The following is a 17,343-nucleotide window of genomic DNA, read 5'->3' as shown; positions in this document are numbered from 1 at the left end:
GTGGGGAACTACTTCCAAGCTACACGCTCCCAAGCTTCAGAGGGTCCCAGGTGTTTTGGTTTGAGGGAGGGCATGTTTTTCTCTAGCATGGCCTGTTCTCTGGTTCAAAGATAACCTCAAGAAAACTTTCTAATTAACCAGCCAGCGGAACTTTGTGTGCTTTGGCAGTTCTTAGCTTTGACAAGCCTGTACCCCTCTTCCACCTGGGCCTCCTGCTGCTCATAATTTCTTCCTGGTTCCCTGCTGGGGTGGGATAGCTGAATTCTTCCTTAGTTCTTGCAGACAACCCTGTATTTTCCACCCCAACCCCACCCCAGCCAGCCATTAAGCCTTCTCACCCAACTGCAAGCTCAGTTCCAGAAGACACTGGTACTGCAGCTGATTTGGAGGCTCAGGGGTAAGTTTCTCTGGTGTAGCCTTCCTGGGGACTGTGTTGTCATGATGTAGGGGATGGACTCTACTTACATCCCAGAACAGCCCCCTTTAAGCTGTCTTTGGCCAGAAAATAATTTCAGCTGGTCTTTTTGTAGGTTTTGCTTCTCCAGGGTTTGTTTTATGGCTGTTTGGGGGGTAATTCTGTCAGGAGTGCTGTGCATTTAATGTGTTTCATCTGCCATGTTGGCTCCACCCTCAGAAGTCTGTGATAATTTATTTGTAGTTCTATCCTTCCACCATGGATCCAGTAAACTGATAAATAAAATCAAATTCAACAAAAAGGGTAAGGGAGATTTTTCTGCCACATGAAACAGAATGGGACCTTAACCCGTGGTGCAATGGAAAAAGAATGGGATTTGGAGTCAGGAATCTGTTTGAATACTGACCCTACTACTTTAAAGTCTGTATGACCTTAAATAAGCCACTTCTCTCTGGGCTTTAGTTTCCTCATCTGCAAGGTATAGGATTTAGACTAGATCATTTTCCTTTGTTTATCCAGTCCTAAATCTTTGATAATGTACTAAAGTTTCTAGTGTCATGGGACCATATGTTTTGAGGTAAAAGGGACCTTTGAGGTCTTTAAGTACAATCACCTCATTTTGCAGCTTAGTTTTCTGAAATGGAATTTGTACAAAAATAAGATTAACCAGATTATGTTTTGACCACAGCCTAAGTAGGTGATCAGCTGTTTGAAGTACATAAACATCTGACTACATTCATCTATTTTCCCAAAATATGCCTTCATTTTTCCCAAAGCATCTTTACAGTTAAGCATCACCAAAGAATTAATTGCATTTTCTAGTGACCATAACACCCCTGCCAGCAAATTGAATCTTTTAATGAAGCCTATTTTTCAACCAAAAATACACAAATTCTAACCAGTTAGTCAAGGTGACCAACCTGGTTGAAAGAAGTAACTATTCTATTACTTCCCTGACAACCAACAGAAATTACCAGTAGGGTGGGAGATGTGTGGCAAATGAGTCTCTTCATTCCTGAAAATCCAAGTGAACTCTGAGGATCCTCTCAGCCATTTAGCTCATCCCATCATTACCATTACCATTCTCAAATCTGATTTTCAATCTTAAATCTTAAAGTTAAAAAAAAAGAAAACTACCTTCCCATGAAATTTTTGAGGAGTTTTGCACTAAAGGAACACCCTGAAAGAATAATGTATGAAATTATTTCATCATATTCACCTTTTCTACTTTCAGGACTTAATTTATTATAAAGAAATTGCATGGGCACCAGAAAGAACTTAGAGCAATGGCTTTAAGGGTGCATAAACTTATTTTAAATCTTTTGATAACATCATTTTAATTCATTGTAATCCTTTGCAATCCTGTCTATTTTATGCATTTAAAAACATTATTCTGAGAAGTGGTCCACAGGCTTTACCATACTGCAAAAGTGTTTATCACATGCACACATACACAAAAGGTTAAGAACCTTGTCATAGAGTGTTGTGAAAAATAATAATGATGATAAGTGGCACTTAATTTATCCTGATGGATAAAATATAACTGACAATATTTTATGATCTTTGTCAAATACAGGTGTGCTCCTATTTGAGAAAATTGTGAACTTAGAAAACAGATAAATGAACAGGTAATTATTCTTTATTCTTATGAGATTTCACACTTGGATTTTTTAAAAGATGAATTTTACCCAGATCACTTTAAATGTGTATTTTAAAAAGTGTTATAAGAAGGTGCTTGTAAGGTTTTGTGTCTATAAGAATTGGCTTAGTGTAAATGGATTGTGGGAGATATGAATATATCTGTGAAATCTGGCCCAGTTCTGTGGAAACGGGAAGACCCAAAGGCTATTGCTGAAATAATAGTAAGGTACCTGGGGAGGACTTAGGAATTGGAAGGAGTTGAACGAGATAGGCAAGTACCAGGAGTACTTAGAGGCTGGGCACTCTTCCCTTTAGTATCTTAGAGGGGTGTTGAACTGGAATGAGATATTTCTACTTCATCAGATGTCTCTGGTCTAGGACTAGAATGTGTAGAGTTCAAAAGGAAAGCAATTTCCATGATGGGGAAAGTCAAAACTAGCTTACATTCACCCATTCAGCTCATCCCACCAAACACTGGACAAAATACCATCACAAATAGCAAGTAGCCAAGTAGACCCATTTATGTGAATAAAATAGCAAGTGTATATTTGAAAGGTTCTACAGATTAGAATATTTCAAATAATTCACAAGTTTAAATGAGCTCTCTAGTTAGAAGAGAGATGAGATCTCAGCTCAAGTCAAGAGAGAAGGACAGTTCTCACCTGTCTCTAAAGTCCCCAAGGAAGCAAGCCAGGAATCATGGGCATGTTGAGGAGTTATTTTCCTCTAAGGGTCTGTAGCTGACAAAGTCTTTTTCTCCTTACTTGCTGGAGTACACTATATCTGTATTTCTCTCTTTGAATCCCAACTCTGCCTTTTATGTACAGTATCAACTCAGTATTCTTTTCTTCAAGTAGGAGTCACTTCTTTAAAAAAGTGAAAATGCTTAGTCTATACATATATGTGTGTGTGAGTTTATGTCTATGTATGTCTATGTGTATGTTTCTGCATGTGTATATATATATAAATATATATACATACTTCATGAGCTTTGGGGGAGCAGAAACCTTCCCCACCTTCCTAATTCTTGTTAAATTTGGGATACATGTCCAGTTTAAACATACAATTTTAGGCCTAAAGCTAGCAGTCTACATGCTTTTTCCAATTCTTGTAGGGTCATTTGCAGACCACTTCTGCTCCTGAGCAGCAAAGGCTTGGATTCTGATGTCTCAACCATCCATGCTCCACATCAAAAAGTCATGAGTCTCATGTCCAACCTAGTGGTGATACAAAAAAAGCTCTTCGAGCGCCATACCTTTGTTCTCTCTGTGATAGAGTGTGTTTTTTTTTGCTTTCCTCTATTTTCTAGTATGAATCTTTTGCCTAGTTGGCTATAAAGAGGGTTCTTTTATAGCTTAAATCCTTGACAAGGATTTAAAATGCTTTTAGATGTCTTCGCCTAAATGTAAATTGAACAGATGCTTTAAACATTTAAGGAATAATTAGTTTTAGCACAAATGTATAAGTCACTCTTTTTAGCATTCATTTCCTGGCTATCTCAAGCCCTTTAATTTAATAAACATCAAAAGATGCATTGTCATTAAGGACTAAATTGCCTGTGAAATTTGATATTTTCTTAAGAAATGAGCAAGACAAGTTTTAGAAACACAATTCCATTCTTTTTAAACCAAATAAAATAATTTGGAAAATTTATTTCTAAAATCAAAAATTACTAATGGAGTACCGATCTGTTTAGTTCGTAAAATATGTTTACTAATTTTCTAGAGCTTTTGAAAGTGCTTTCTCACTTAAAAGTGCATTGAAGATGATACTTATAATAATCTCAATGAAAGTTTTTTAAAAGTCTTACTCAAAACTATTTACTTTTAAGTATATTTGCCAATAAAACCAAAATATATTATGCATTCAAAATATTTATATATGGGTTTGATATGTTTTAAAAGGACTTGAATGAAAGAACTAAATTTTTACCCAGTGTATATAGTAAAAAGTCATTAGTGAATTCTTTCATTTCTCTTAATATTTTTACCATTTCACACATGGTTCATGCAAATAAGACAACTAAAAGGTATATTTAGTTTCTCTGATTCAAGGAAAGCTAAGAAAATTCCACAAAGAAAGTCTGTTGTAGTCCCTAGAGAGAGTGTTTGATACAACTTAGCTTCATGTGCCTTATAACCTTAGGTATAATTGGCTGACATTCATGACAAAAATGAATGCAGTTATTTGCCTATATTCCCTGACAAGAAGAATAATGCTGATAACACCATAACAGAGAACAAAAAAGAAAGGTTTAGGATATATTTTCAGAGAACAGTGCATGCCACCTTTGCCATACTCTATGCTGTGTATAACCAGAGAATTTCTCTTTAAAAGTTTATCTGGGGGGGGGGGGGAAGCTAGGTGGCACAGTGGACAAAACACTGTCCCTGGATTCAGGAGGACCTGAGTTCAAATCCAGCCTCAGACACTTGACACTTACTAGCTGTGTGACCCTGGGAAAGTGACTTAACCCTCATTGCCCCCCCCAAAAAAATGTTTATCTGACTTAGTAGCCTTGAATAATGGAGGGGGAAAATCATTGATATTCATTTTGTATCAATGACTAGCAAGATTATTGGTGTTGGGTAGCATCTATATTAGTTTCTTCTTAGTGCTAAAGAAATGATACAAGCATATTTTTAACTGAAGGAAAGAGTATAAGAATAAATGTGTTAATAAGAAATTTGCAGTTGATGAAAACTCACCCACTTCCAAATTCAAAACAAAACTAAACAAAACAAAAAAACAAAAAAATAATGCAAACAGCCTACTGCTACTGCCTCATGTCTTTATTGAACAGTATAAACAGTACCACAAAAAGAAACCTGTTAAACATCAGCATTTTCTTTCTAATTGACAGAACAATGATGTAACTATACAAAAACCTAGAATTAATGTAGAATTGGGATATATATATGTATTTGTATATATGTACATATGTATTTGTATACATATTTGTATATATATGCATATGTATACATATTTGTGTATATATAATATATGTGTGTGTATGAGCACACTTAATGTAGTTGTCAGATGAATAAGAAGTTAAGCAAGAGAAATAGCAAATTGTAGTTAATTGGACATTTTAGGATTATTTTGAAATGGTCAATGAAGAGAAAGCATTCAAAGTTGAGTCTATAATATATTTTTTCATAAGCAGTAAAATTCTATCTGCAGAATGTTCTTTTAAAATAATGTTATCATTTTATCATTTAGTTAGACTTATAATGCCTAGCTCTTTTTAAATGGGAGAATCTATTTAACAAAATTAAAGAGTTTTCCTTAAAAAAAAATCAATGACAGGAGTGGAGACATTTTAATCCTGGCACTTGAATCATATGATACATCCATGATTACATTAGTGTGGGGTTCTCCTCATAGTGCAGGGATAAGACTTTAACACTTTTTCCTCTGTGGATTTTATGCCTGCTTTCCCATTGAGTCCTCTGTGAGACCTTCCCAATGCCCTGGAAGTCTTTTTGTTGATTTAGTGTATCATATTGAAGTAAAGGACATTAGAAAAGTCCTATTTGTTCTCTTACCAAGGGATAAAAATCACAGGTTTAACATCTGTTGAGCATTTTTCAACATCTGAATTTTTTTATAGCAATGTAAGTTTCTGAGCTTTCAAAGATTTTAGAGTTCTGTTTTAAAACCTCAACTAAGAGATTTAGTAATATATATCTGAGCTAAGCTGGCCTCATAGGTTTATGAAGTCTGTGATAAATCAAACTGAGGATACCCTCCATTCTTATCAACCAGCAAATGCCTACATATGCTATTACTCCCAAAGAATCACCACCATAATAAACAAAACAATTGAATGTAGTATTTTACCAAAATGCTGGAGACCAATAGTTGTAGTCTAAAGTGGACTTGGAATTGGTAAGACTTAAGTTCAGATTCTACACTTACATAATAAGTTGCATCAAGATTCTTAACACATTTGAGTCCCAGTTTCTTCATCTGTAAAATGAGGACATTGGTGCATTCATTAACCTCTAAGATCCCTTCTAGTTCTAAATCTATAATTCTATGTGTTATTTTTCCATTGAATGTCTATTGTGTTATTAATTCAATTCAACAAGAAATAATTATATCATATACATAATAAACCCCATAAAGACAAAACAATACTTCTCAGGGAGTTTACATTCTACTTTAAGGGATGGGGAAGTCAGAAGGAAGTGATATAGTCTTAATATAATATAGTATCACATGTAGTTGCACAGACTCCTTGCTCTCTTGGATGACAAATGTTGGCAAATCTTTTGAGCTCAATAACTCTGCTAGTGTAGTCTAAATTAAGCCAAGCATTAACATGTTGAGTCCCCAAGAACAGGTGCTGTTGATGAAAACAAACTGTAGTTCAGGAAAAAAGACTAGGTCTTGCTATACTAATGTGTGCTCGTCCTAATAGAAGGATGATCATTGAAACCATGGGAACAAATGAGATCACCAAGAGAATCGAAAGAAAACAGAGAAGAGGGTCAAGGCCAGAAGCTAGAGGTATACCCACACATAAGAGAGAGAAGATGGAAGACACACCTGAGAAGGAGTCAGGCAAGGAAGGGGAGAATGAGCATTGCCTTGTGTTACAGAGGCCAAAGGTGAGGAGAATATTCAGGTTAGGAAGCCAGTAATGACCAAAACCTCAAAGAAGATGAGAAAAGGCTTTCAGAATAAGCAATTAAAAGCTCCTTGGTGGCATTGAGGCTCAGGCAGGTGGTATGATTGGAAGCCATGCTGCAAGGGGTTGAGAAGTAGATGAGCAATAAGGAAATGTCATCAATGTGTGTAGATATTTATTCTAAGAGGTTGGCAGTGAAAAGAAGGATAGCCATGAGATGGCAATATGAGGGCATGACTGGGATAAATGAAGAATTTTTCATGATAACATAGACATAAATAGATTTATAAGCAGCCATGAAGGGGCTAATAGATTAAATGTGTGAGAAAAAAGGGAGAGGGAACAATGACTGTGACATGGTCCTCAAGAATACAGGGAGGGGCAAGATCAAAAGCATAAGTAGAAATTTGCCATGTCAAAGAGAAGTCAGATGGTAGAGTAAAAGAGAAAATATATGTGGAAATGCAGCAAAGTATTGAGGATGGGGGAATAGGTTTAAAACTGAAAAGGAACTCAGAAGTCATCTACTTCAACTCTTTCAATTGATTGGTGAGAGTACTGAGAGTGAGAATGGGTGAGACATGACCAAGGTCACAAAGGTAAGAATTAGAGGTAAGATTTGAATTCCTGTCCACTGAATCCAATAATGGAAGCTAGATGGCCCAGCAGATAAAGTACTGGTCCTAAAGACAGGAAGACACATTCTTGAGTTCAAAACAGGCCTCAGAAAATTACTAGCTTTGTGTAACTAGACAAATCACTTCACCCTGTTTCCCTCAGTTCTTCATCTGTAAAATGAGCTGGAGAAGGATATGGTAAACCACTCCAGTGTCTCTACCAAGAAAGTCTCTAATGGGATCACGAAGAGTCAGACATGACTGAAAAATGACTAAACAACTAGCACTGAATCCAAAGCAAGTTCACTTTTATTTTAAACATTTCGTAAAATTGTTTTATTATTTATTTATTTCACTTTAATTTTATTTCTTTTTTTATCATAAAAGTATTTTATTTTCCAGTTACATGTAAAGATAGTTTTCAACATTTGTTTTCATAAGATTTTTAGTTCCAAATTTTTCTCCCTCCCCCCTTCCCAAAACAGAAAGCAATCTGATATAGGTTTTATAAATATAATCACATTAAACATATTTCTGCATTAGTTGTGAAAGAAGAATCAGAATACAAGGGAAAAACCTCAAAAAATAAAAAAGTGGAAACAGTATGGTTCAATCTGCATTCAGAATCCACAGTTCATTTTTCTGGCTATGGAGAACATTTTCCATCATGAAGTCTTTGGAATGTCTTGGATTATTGCACTTCTGAGAAGAGCCAAGTCTATCACAGTTGATTATCACACAATGTTGCTGTTACTATGTACAATGTTCTCCTAGTTCTACTTGCTTTACTCAACATCAGTCCACTTACGTCTTTCCAGGTTTTCCTGAAATCTGCCTGCTCATCATTTCTTACAACACAATAGTTTTCCATTACATTCATATACCACAAGCAAGTTCACTTTGCATGATTCTATGATAACATATGGAATAGGGAAAATGAAGGATCTCATTATGCCCTCTATTAGTAAAGTCAGAAGCAAAAAGCAGTGAGATACTGAATGGCATTGGGAGATTGAGGAGAGAAGAACATTTTTAGAACATTCACTTGGGGGACTGGAAACAATGGTCAATCAAGGAAGAAATAAAAAAGTTAGCACCAAAGATGTCATTATAATTAAAGAACTTGGATTTTTAGTAGATTTTGCTCAAATGCTAACTCCTCCATAAACCCTTTCATGACTCTAGCTGCCAGTGCTTTACTCTCCAAATGGTCTTGTACTTATTTTGTACATGTTTTGTGTATTTTTATTTTTGTCCAAGTTGTCTTCCCAGATAGAATATATCCTCCATGAGAGCAAGGACAATTCCCTTTCTCCCTTTGTATTCCTAGCACCCAGAGCTATATATATATATATATATATATATATATATATATATATATATATATATATATATATATATATATATATATATATATATATATATATATATATATATGCTTATATAGAGCATATAAGTATGTAGGCTTATTGATTGATTCATTGATTGGTCCAGTTATCAGCATGATGTTGTGACATCTCAGTAACATTCCCAAGCTCTGTATTAAAAGTGGAAAAGTATATGGTGGAATAATTCAGGGTTGAATATAACAAAGTGTGAATGGCAGAAAATAAAAGTGAAAAAGATTCAAGAATCAAGGATGACACATTGTTGAGTCATTAATTATGAGGTCAATACTAAGAAGGGAAAAAGTTGAGCCCATGGCAGTAGGGAAAAATCAGAAGAACTAGCATAAGAAAGAGTGAATCAAAGCTGTAGGGATGCCAAAGGATAAATTCATGGAAAAAAAAAAAACAAGGAGAAAGAGGGAAGAACAGGATATGTCGATTATGGAGGGTAAATTGAAATTTAACCATCATGGAGGTATCACAGTTATATGTGATAATAACATGCAAAATATGGTCATCCCTGGGAGTAGCTCAGGTATAATGTTGTTGAGGTCCTGGAATTGGAGGAGGCTGATAGACTGGAAGGCCAGAATGTTTGAGGAAGCATAGATAGGTAGATAGATAGATAGATAGTAGATGATAGATACATAGATACATGCATATACGCATGCATACACACATACATATACATATATACAAATTCACTGGGATGAGTCACAATTACCCACATTTGATTTAATTGATTCTCAGAAACAATATGGTACAGGGATCAAATAAAATAATATTTGCAAAGCACTTGGCATAGTACCTGGCACACAGTAGGCATTTAATACATACTTAAACCCCTAATAGAAAGAATTGGATTCAGATTCCACCTCTGCAAGTTATTATTTGTATAATCTGTGTCAAGTCAACTAACCTATGTGGGCCTCAGTTCTATATCTTCAAGACATGGGAGGAATTAACTAGGTACCTTCTAGATCTACATTTATGACCCTGTGATCCCATAATTCCTACATGAAATCAAATTGCCTTCATTTCAAATAGGCTTATGAGAAGCATCAGTTTATTTCTTCCTATCTCCCAGATAGTAGCACCGAAGAACAATGTGGAAGTACCCTTCTAGAGCATGTATAGAATTGTAAAGAACCTTAGATATAATATAATCCAACTTCCTAATTTTATAGGTGAAGACACTGAGACCCAAGAGAAGCAATGTAATGTTCTCAAGGTCATACCGGTCAGAAGAATCAGAGCTAGGATTCATCCCTTCACTCTCTTCCTCAAAAGCCTTTGTGCTTTACAATGCTGTAGACTTCATTTTGCAGATGAAAAAATTGAATTTATTAGAGATCAAAGTGATTTCCCCAAGGTTATACAACTCGTTAGTGGCAGAGCCAGGGCAAGAAATGAGAACCTCTTATTCTGAGTCCAATGTTCTCTCTATTGCAACATACTATACCACCTATGGGTATGTAAAGTTCACAAGGGGGAAAAATGTGGGATTGGCTTTTCTCCTCCCATTTAGAGTAAAATTTGTATCTAGCAACTAATTATAAAGCATTCTCTTGGAGTTTTCTCCCCAGTGGCCAACATAGCCTTGTTTGATTTTTTTTCTCTCATATTAAACAATTCTAATTAGATATCTACCTTCCATTCCAAATGTCCATCTATCATTTTGTCTTTTGGCATTGTTTACCTTTTTTATTTTTTTTTTTTACATCACCAACATACATTCACAAATATATGCCCTCAGTTTGTTCCTCAGTGCCATTATTATAACAAAGAATAAGAGAGGGGAGATAAAGTTAAGAAAAAACAATGCAACACATTAACTTAATCTGACTATATCCTCAAAGTTCCTCTCCCACACTTCCCCACCCACAGCAAAGAAATGAGGGATGTTCATTTTATCTTCTCTTCTTCTGACCTCCCCTCCCCTACCAGCCATATTAGAGGTTAAAAACTCTCTATGAACTGCTTTAACAGTTACCAAGAGAGAGCTGCTCCATTGTGAAGTCTTCTGAGTTAGTGTACTAGAACAAATTCAGCCCGTTTAATCGTGTGGCATCAGGCAGCCCTGAAAATGCAATTTGTTGTAAAATTTGTTTTTGCACTACTATTAGAAGCCAAGTGTTCAGCTCTTTTGCTGCTCTCCACTGGACCTTATCAGAGAACATGCTAGCTAGAGGGCATCAGCAGCCCTGATCACTCAGAAGGAAACAGGACAGCTGTGTTCCTGACAGCTGGAGGAGGCATGACGTCCATCAACAAATATCTGAGATACCTAACACTTCTCCTTTGCTAGCAGGGGGAGGGCAAAAACCTGTTGGACTGGAAATAGGAGTGTTTCTTTTGTGACAGTCGGGAAAGAACAGTTCCTTTGGGGGGATAAAGTATGGATTTCTTTTGTATTTTATATATTACTCAGGCATCATTTATCATTCCTGAAACCCCTCTAGGTTAGAGTTAAAAGATGAAGAATTTGCTCCAGGAAAAGAGACTAGACATTTTTTTTTAATCTTGCTCTTAACAGGCAAAGGGGGGAAAAGCAATATACTTTTATTTTAATATAGGAGAAGGTAAAATTAGATAGGAGTTTTTTCCCTTGCTTTTATGTTGAATGGCCTTTTGAATGACCAAAATGGTGATGTGGAGCAGTTTTTGCAGGTCCTCCCACCTTTTTCTCTCCATTTCCATTTACTTACTTCACAGACTTTAGGGAAACTCAGTTTGATGCTTGATTAGGCTTTTGGTGAGTATCAGTTCAAATGACTTCAAAGACAAATCCTTTAGCAAATTTGAATATAGAAAAACCAAAAAGATACACGTTTAACATTATTTATATTGAACACAGGCTGAGTTTCTAGCATCCCTAAGGCTCTGACCAATGGAATTGTTCTCTGAAAACAGAACACAACATCAAAACTGCCAGAGGGATAAAAAGTGCAGTTAAACCTCTTTCCTAAGCAAAAAATAACCTTTGAAATGCTCATGTTCATGCATTCATTTGATAAAAAGTTATTTCACCATTGGGGGAATCTTTAATTACTTCAGTGTCTCCCTTTTTCTTTTACATGAACACATACTTACTTGGCAAGGAACATTCCATGATACCGCAGACTGACTAACCTCCGTAGTGCATTTCCCACCAAGACTCTTCTTGATTAATGATGCTTTAACTATTTACTTCTAGTAGCTAATGAGTTCAGCTATACAAATGTAAAGTTAATCCTCTGGAATAGGAGAAACCCTTCCGTACCATAGCATAGTCCATTGAACTGATTTGCTTTTCTTTGAAATCCCCAGTGAATATCATAGTTCTGACACATTGTAAGTGCTTAGTAAATGCTTGTTGACTGACTGAAGAAATGTAGCTTAGAGGGGCAGCTAGATGGCACAGTGGATAGAGCATCAGCCCTGGATTCAGGAGTACCTGAGTTCAAATCCGGCCTCAGACACTTAACAGTTACTATCTGTGTGACCCTGGGCAAGTCGCTTAACCCCAGTTGCCTCACTAAAAAAAAAAAAAAAAGAAATGTACCTTAGGGCTAGCTGTCCCAATGTATATAAAGTACTTTGTAATCATTAAGTCATGATATAAATTTCAACTTTTATTACTACCTTCCAGTACACTATTGTCTAGAACAGGGCTTCTTAAACTTTGTCTATTCATGACCCCTTTTTGCCTGAGAAATTTTTGTGTGACCCCAGGTATATAGGTATATAAAATAGGTATACATAGCCTTTTACTGTTGCCAAATTTTTCATGACCCCCACATTCAGTTATATGACCCCATATTGTCTCACAACCCACAGTTTAAGAAGCTTTGTTCTAGAATAGTAGAAGGCTGAAAGAAAGGACTAGAATTCAAATTGGTTTTAGAACATTAGGAAAATTATATTTTGAAAATAAGAGATTGTTAAATATAGTGATAAGTATATTTAGGGACAGGCTTATTGAAATTGATAATTATGCCAATTTTCTTTTAAGGTTAGGGTTCACAGTGGCCTGGAGATAGGATATAATTGAGCAAGAGACTTTCAATATTAGTATGTAATACTCATATGAGAAAAAGCAAGGGAATAACTTATCTTTTCTCTTTAGCCATTATGAAAGAACTGCGCACTGATTTGTTCACTACTTTTAAAAGATGAGGGGAAATCTTAAATCTACAGAAAAGTAATAAAAATGATTAAAGAGCTAGAAAATAGCACCTATGAGGAATGGTAAAAGTCTTGTTTAGTCTGGAGAAGGAAATATAATTAACAGACTGCAACAATTGGAAACCAAGAATACATTCTGTGGCAAGGATCAAAAAGATCAGGCAGGAATAGCTGCATTAAGGAGTGAAGCAAAAGAGGCTATTATGTTGAAAGCAGGGGAACCACAGAAGGTGAATCTTGCAAATAATGCCCTAGCAAGGAAAGCAAAACAGGCACAAACAAGAAATTAACTAAACTAAAAAAAAAAATAAAATAAAATTTCATGGGCGACAGATTATACCCAAATGTGTGCATGCTGCTCCCCTGCACCACAATCTTTAGGATCTTCCTCAACATTGCCTTTAGGATACTGAACAAGTTTAAAGGCTTTAAATTTAAAGCCACTTTCACCAGGCAACATTCCCCAATCCCTCTCTTTGTACTTTCTTTTCTCTGAAATCCTATTGTATGCTTTTTAGAGTACAAGTTGGTTTTCCCAATGGAATTTAAGCACCAAAAGGTCAAGGATTGTTTTGTGTTCTCATGCCTCCAGAGCTTAATTTATTCCCTTACAAAGAATAAGTGCTTAATAAATGCTCATTGAATTGGTTTAGAACAACAACAACAGATATGATTTAAATATAGAGAAGACCTGATTAAAGAAGTCATCAATTCATTGTAGGCTCTGCCCATAAATTAAGTGCTAGTAGGAAAAAAGAGATAACTGAGAGGATTAATGAATTCTCAGCTAATACCTCCACTCAAGAATTGTCTTTGGAATCTGGCAAATGGGAGGTAAGGTTAAATATTTGTACTGACTTGGCTACTACTTATAAAGAGTTGAGGTAGAGTTGTCTTGTGGATTATGAATATTAGACAGTATAGGCACATTGTGCACAACTCTCATAAATTTTATGGTCAAGAGGGACAAAATAGAAGGTAAATCATACTTCTACCATTACTTAAGTTCTTCTATCTCTCAAAATATCCAGTGTTTTAGATTCTATTCCTACACTATATGGATGCTGAGCACAGGATTTTAGATTTGAAATGTACTTTAGAGCAAAACTTCTTAAACTGTGGGTCACAACCGCACATGGTCATATAACAATGTGGGGGTCATGAAAAATTTGGCAGCAGTCAAGTTATTTATACATATTTTATATACTTACATACCTCAGGTCATATAAAAATTTCTCAGGCAAAAAGGGATCATGAGTGGAAAAAATTTAAGAAGCCCTGCTTTAGAGGACATCTAATACAACCCACTCATTCACTTTAAAGATGATGTCCTAAAATGTGAAGTGACATGCCCAAAGGTACACATGCTATCAAGGATTAGAGCAATGATTCAAACCTGGAATGAGCTTTCATTGTAAGTACATCACAGTTGCCACAGTATCACACCAAAACATTGGATTAGTTTCATGGTTTCCTTTTGGGATTGTACAGTTGTTGTAAATGGGGAGGGAATTATATTGGATATTCTTTAGAGTCCTTTTCCAACTATGAGAGTCTATTTCTATGATCAATCATTGTGTAAGAATGTTGTGATAGATATAGATATGTACATTCATATACACATACATATACATATATATGATATAAATATTAACCCTACACACACACACACACACATACATACTTGACATTAGCTCATATATGAATGATGAGTTGCTTAACCTCCTAGACCAGGATCTACTGTATGTTGCAGTTATGGAAAAGATACTGGGGTAGGCTGCCTAAATTAGATGTGTTTGCTTAATGTGCAAACATGAAAACAAAAATTGATTAGAACTCATTTGGAAACAACAAGACTTCTTCCTACCTGCTGTTATTCAGTTAAGTGAAAACAATTTAATTCAAGAAGTTTCTATTTCTCTCCCTCCCCCCCTTAAATAAGTGATTTATGATCTCACTGGTTCTAATTTACTGTAAGCAAAGCATCAGATTAGTAATGTGTTTAATATGAGTTATTAAGTTCCCATTAGACTAAATTGCCACCCTTAGAAATCTGCAAAACTATGATGAATTAATTTGCATTGTTCAGTAGCCATCTACATCACCTATCTATAGCCATCATAAATGGTTTGGAGGTTGTTATATACTGAGTCACTTCCAGGAAAATGAGTCACATTATGTCCAGTGATGATGTCATCATGGAAATGTATCAGTCAAAAAGATGGGCTAGTCATGTGGCAAGTGAAGGATAATTTATAGGCAGAGTGTCCCACTGGTATACTCATGACACCAGGGAAAAACAAGGAAGTTCCCAGAACATTACATAGACCCCTTTGGAAAATTTGTGGAAAAGTGGGAAGAACATGGAAAAGAGTCACATAGATGGACAGGAATGGACAAGTTGTGATCTGCATCATTAAAGGAACCCTTCAAAAATGAGATCACAGATTCATGTACGTATTTGTGTCCAGTGAAATTCAAAACCATATGTGACATTTTGCCCAAAATAGAAGGGAAAAAAGAGACTTGAATGTTTTCTTTCTGTTGTAGATGTTACATGAGCAAAACCTCCAATAAAGCTTGTGTTGAAAAGTACCATTAGAGACTTATCACAGAATATATGCATTTTTCTTTAGGATTATTCAATTCCCTTTATATAGAACTTTCTTTTAAATTTATCTAGAAGTTGGCTAGTTCTGAGTAGTAACATAATTCTTGTTCTACAAGGAAATATACTATTTATATGCAACAAAACAACAACATAATCAATCATTTATCAAGTATCTGTTACTAGGTTTCAGGAGAAATGATGTTCAGAGAGAAAGGGAAGGACAAGAAGGTCTAGTCAGAAAGATTATTTTCAGAATTTGAGATTATGGAGATGACACAGTTATGGGTGACAGGTGTAAGTATTATGAATTTCTTGAGGCAAGGGATTGTCTGTTACCTTTTTTCATTTGCCTAATACATAGCACATCCTTAATAAATGTTTCTTGACTAAGGTACAACTTCCTAGATGGAGACATGAGATGAAGTGAACACAGCTATATTTGATATGCCTAGATATAAAAAGAAGTGCTATAAAGATGTAGGATTCTTGTATATAATATTTTTTACCATCTAAGTCCTTCTTTGAGACTAAGATATGTTCTCCTAGCACGTGACAATACTCTTGGATAGGTTTCTTCCCTTTATGAATAATATGATAGTCTAAAAGAGTTAACAATGTTTTGAAAGAATTTTAGTTGAGGCAATATCTGATTCTTGATCTTTAGTAGTCAATTTAACATTTCTGCTTATATTTAGCTTCATCTCTGAGAGTGATACAAGAAAAATATGAAAAAAGAATTAACAACTTGGTAAAAGAAGTGAGGCACAACAAATACTGAAGAAAGTAATACTTTAAAAATCAGAATTGCCCTAATGATAAAAGAGGCCAAAAAAAATCACTGAAGAAAAGAATTCCATAAAAAGCAGAATTGGATAGATGGAAATATAAGTTGAAAAGCTCATTGAATAAAATAATTCCTTAAAAATTAGAATCAGGAGAGTGAATGCTAATGACTCCATGAGAACTTAAGAAACAATAACACAAATAAAAAGAATTTTAAAAATGAAAGAAAATGTGAGAAATTTCTTTGGGAAAACAACTGACCTGGAAAATGGATTGAAGAGAAATAATTTAAAGATTATTGGACTACCCAGAAGCTATGATCAGAAAGATAACCTAAATATCATATTTTAAGAAATTGTGAAGGAAAACCTCCCCAATATCTTAGATTCAGTGGGTACAATAGAAATTGAAAGAATCCACCAATTCCCTTCTGAAAGACATCCAAATGAAAACTCCCAAAAATATTTTAGCCACATTCCAGAGCTCCTAGATCAAAGAAAAAATATATTGCAAGTAGCCAGAAAGAAACAAATAAAATATTGTGAAGGCACATACAGGATCACATAAGATTTAGCAACTTCCAAATAAAAGAAATGGAGGCCTTGGAATATGATATTCCAGATGGCAAAGGAGACAGATTATAACTTACCCAGGAAAATTGAGCATAATCCTTTGGGGGGAAATGCATATTTAATAAAATAGAGAACTTCTAAGTATTACTGACAAAAAGAATGTGAATAGAAATTTTGACATTCAAATGGAAGACTCAAGAGAAGCATAAAGAAGTGTAAAGGGACTGAATGAAATTAAACTTTTTACATTCCTATATGGGAAAATGAAACATTGTTATTATTGAATAAGTTAAAAGAAGTCTACATTACAAAGGGCACAAATATGAATCAATTATGGTGGGATGATTTCTTCCCCCCAAAAAATGTAGCAGGGCAGTTAGGTGGCACAGTGGATAAAGGACCAGCCCTAGATTCAGGAGGACCTGAGTTCAAAGCCAGCCTCAGACATTTGACACTTCCTAGCTATGTGACCCCCAGCAAGTCACTTAACCCTCATTGCCCCATTAAAAAAAA

At 35.2% G+C, this 17,343-nt stretch overlaps 1 protein-coding gene across 1 annotated transcript in view; it reads left to right on the top strand.

Annotated features, from left to right (window-relative positions):
- Nucleotides 1–17,343, top strand: part of PTPRD (protein tyrosine phosphatase receptor type D) — a 2,680,207-nt gene that overhangs the window by 1,647,180 nt on the left and 1,015,684 nt on the right. Inside the window, 1 exon segment of the mRNA XM_043972034.1 lies at nucleotides 1,992–2,043. The gene's annotated coding sequence lies outside the window, so the exon portion shown is untranslated.

The sequence above is a fragment of the Dromiciops gliroides genome, chromosome 1 (genome assembly GCF_019393635.1).
Source record: "Dromiciops gliroides isolate mDroGli1 chromosome 1, mDroGli1.pri, whole genome shotgun sequence".
Classification (NCBI taxonomy): Eukaryota; Metazoa; Chordata; class Mammalia; order Microbiotheria; family Microbiotheriidae; genus Dromiciops; species Dromiciops gliroides.
This window is presented reverse-complemented; position numbering and strand designations above follow the sequence as displayed.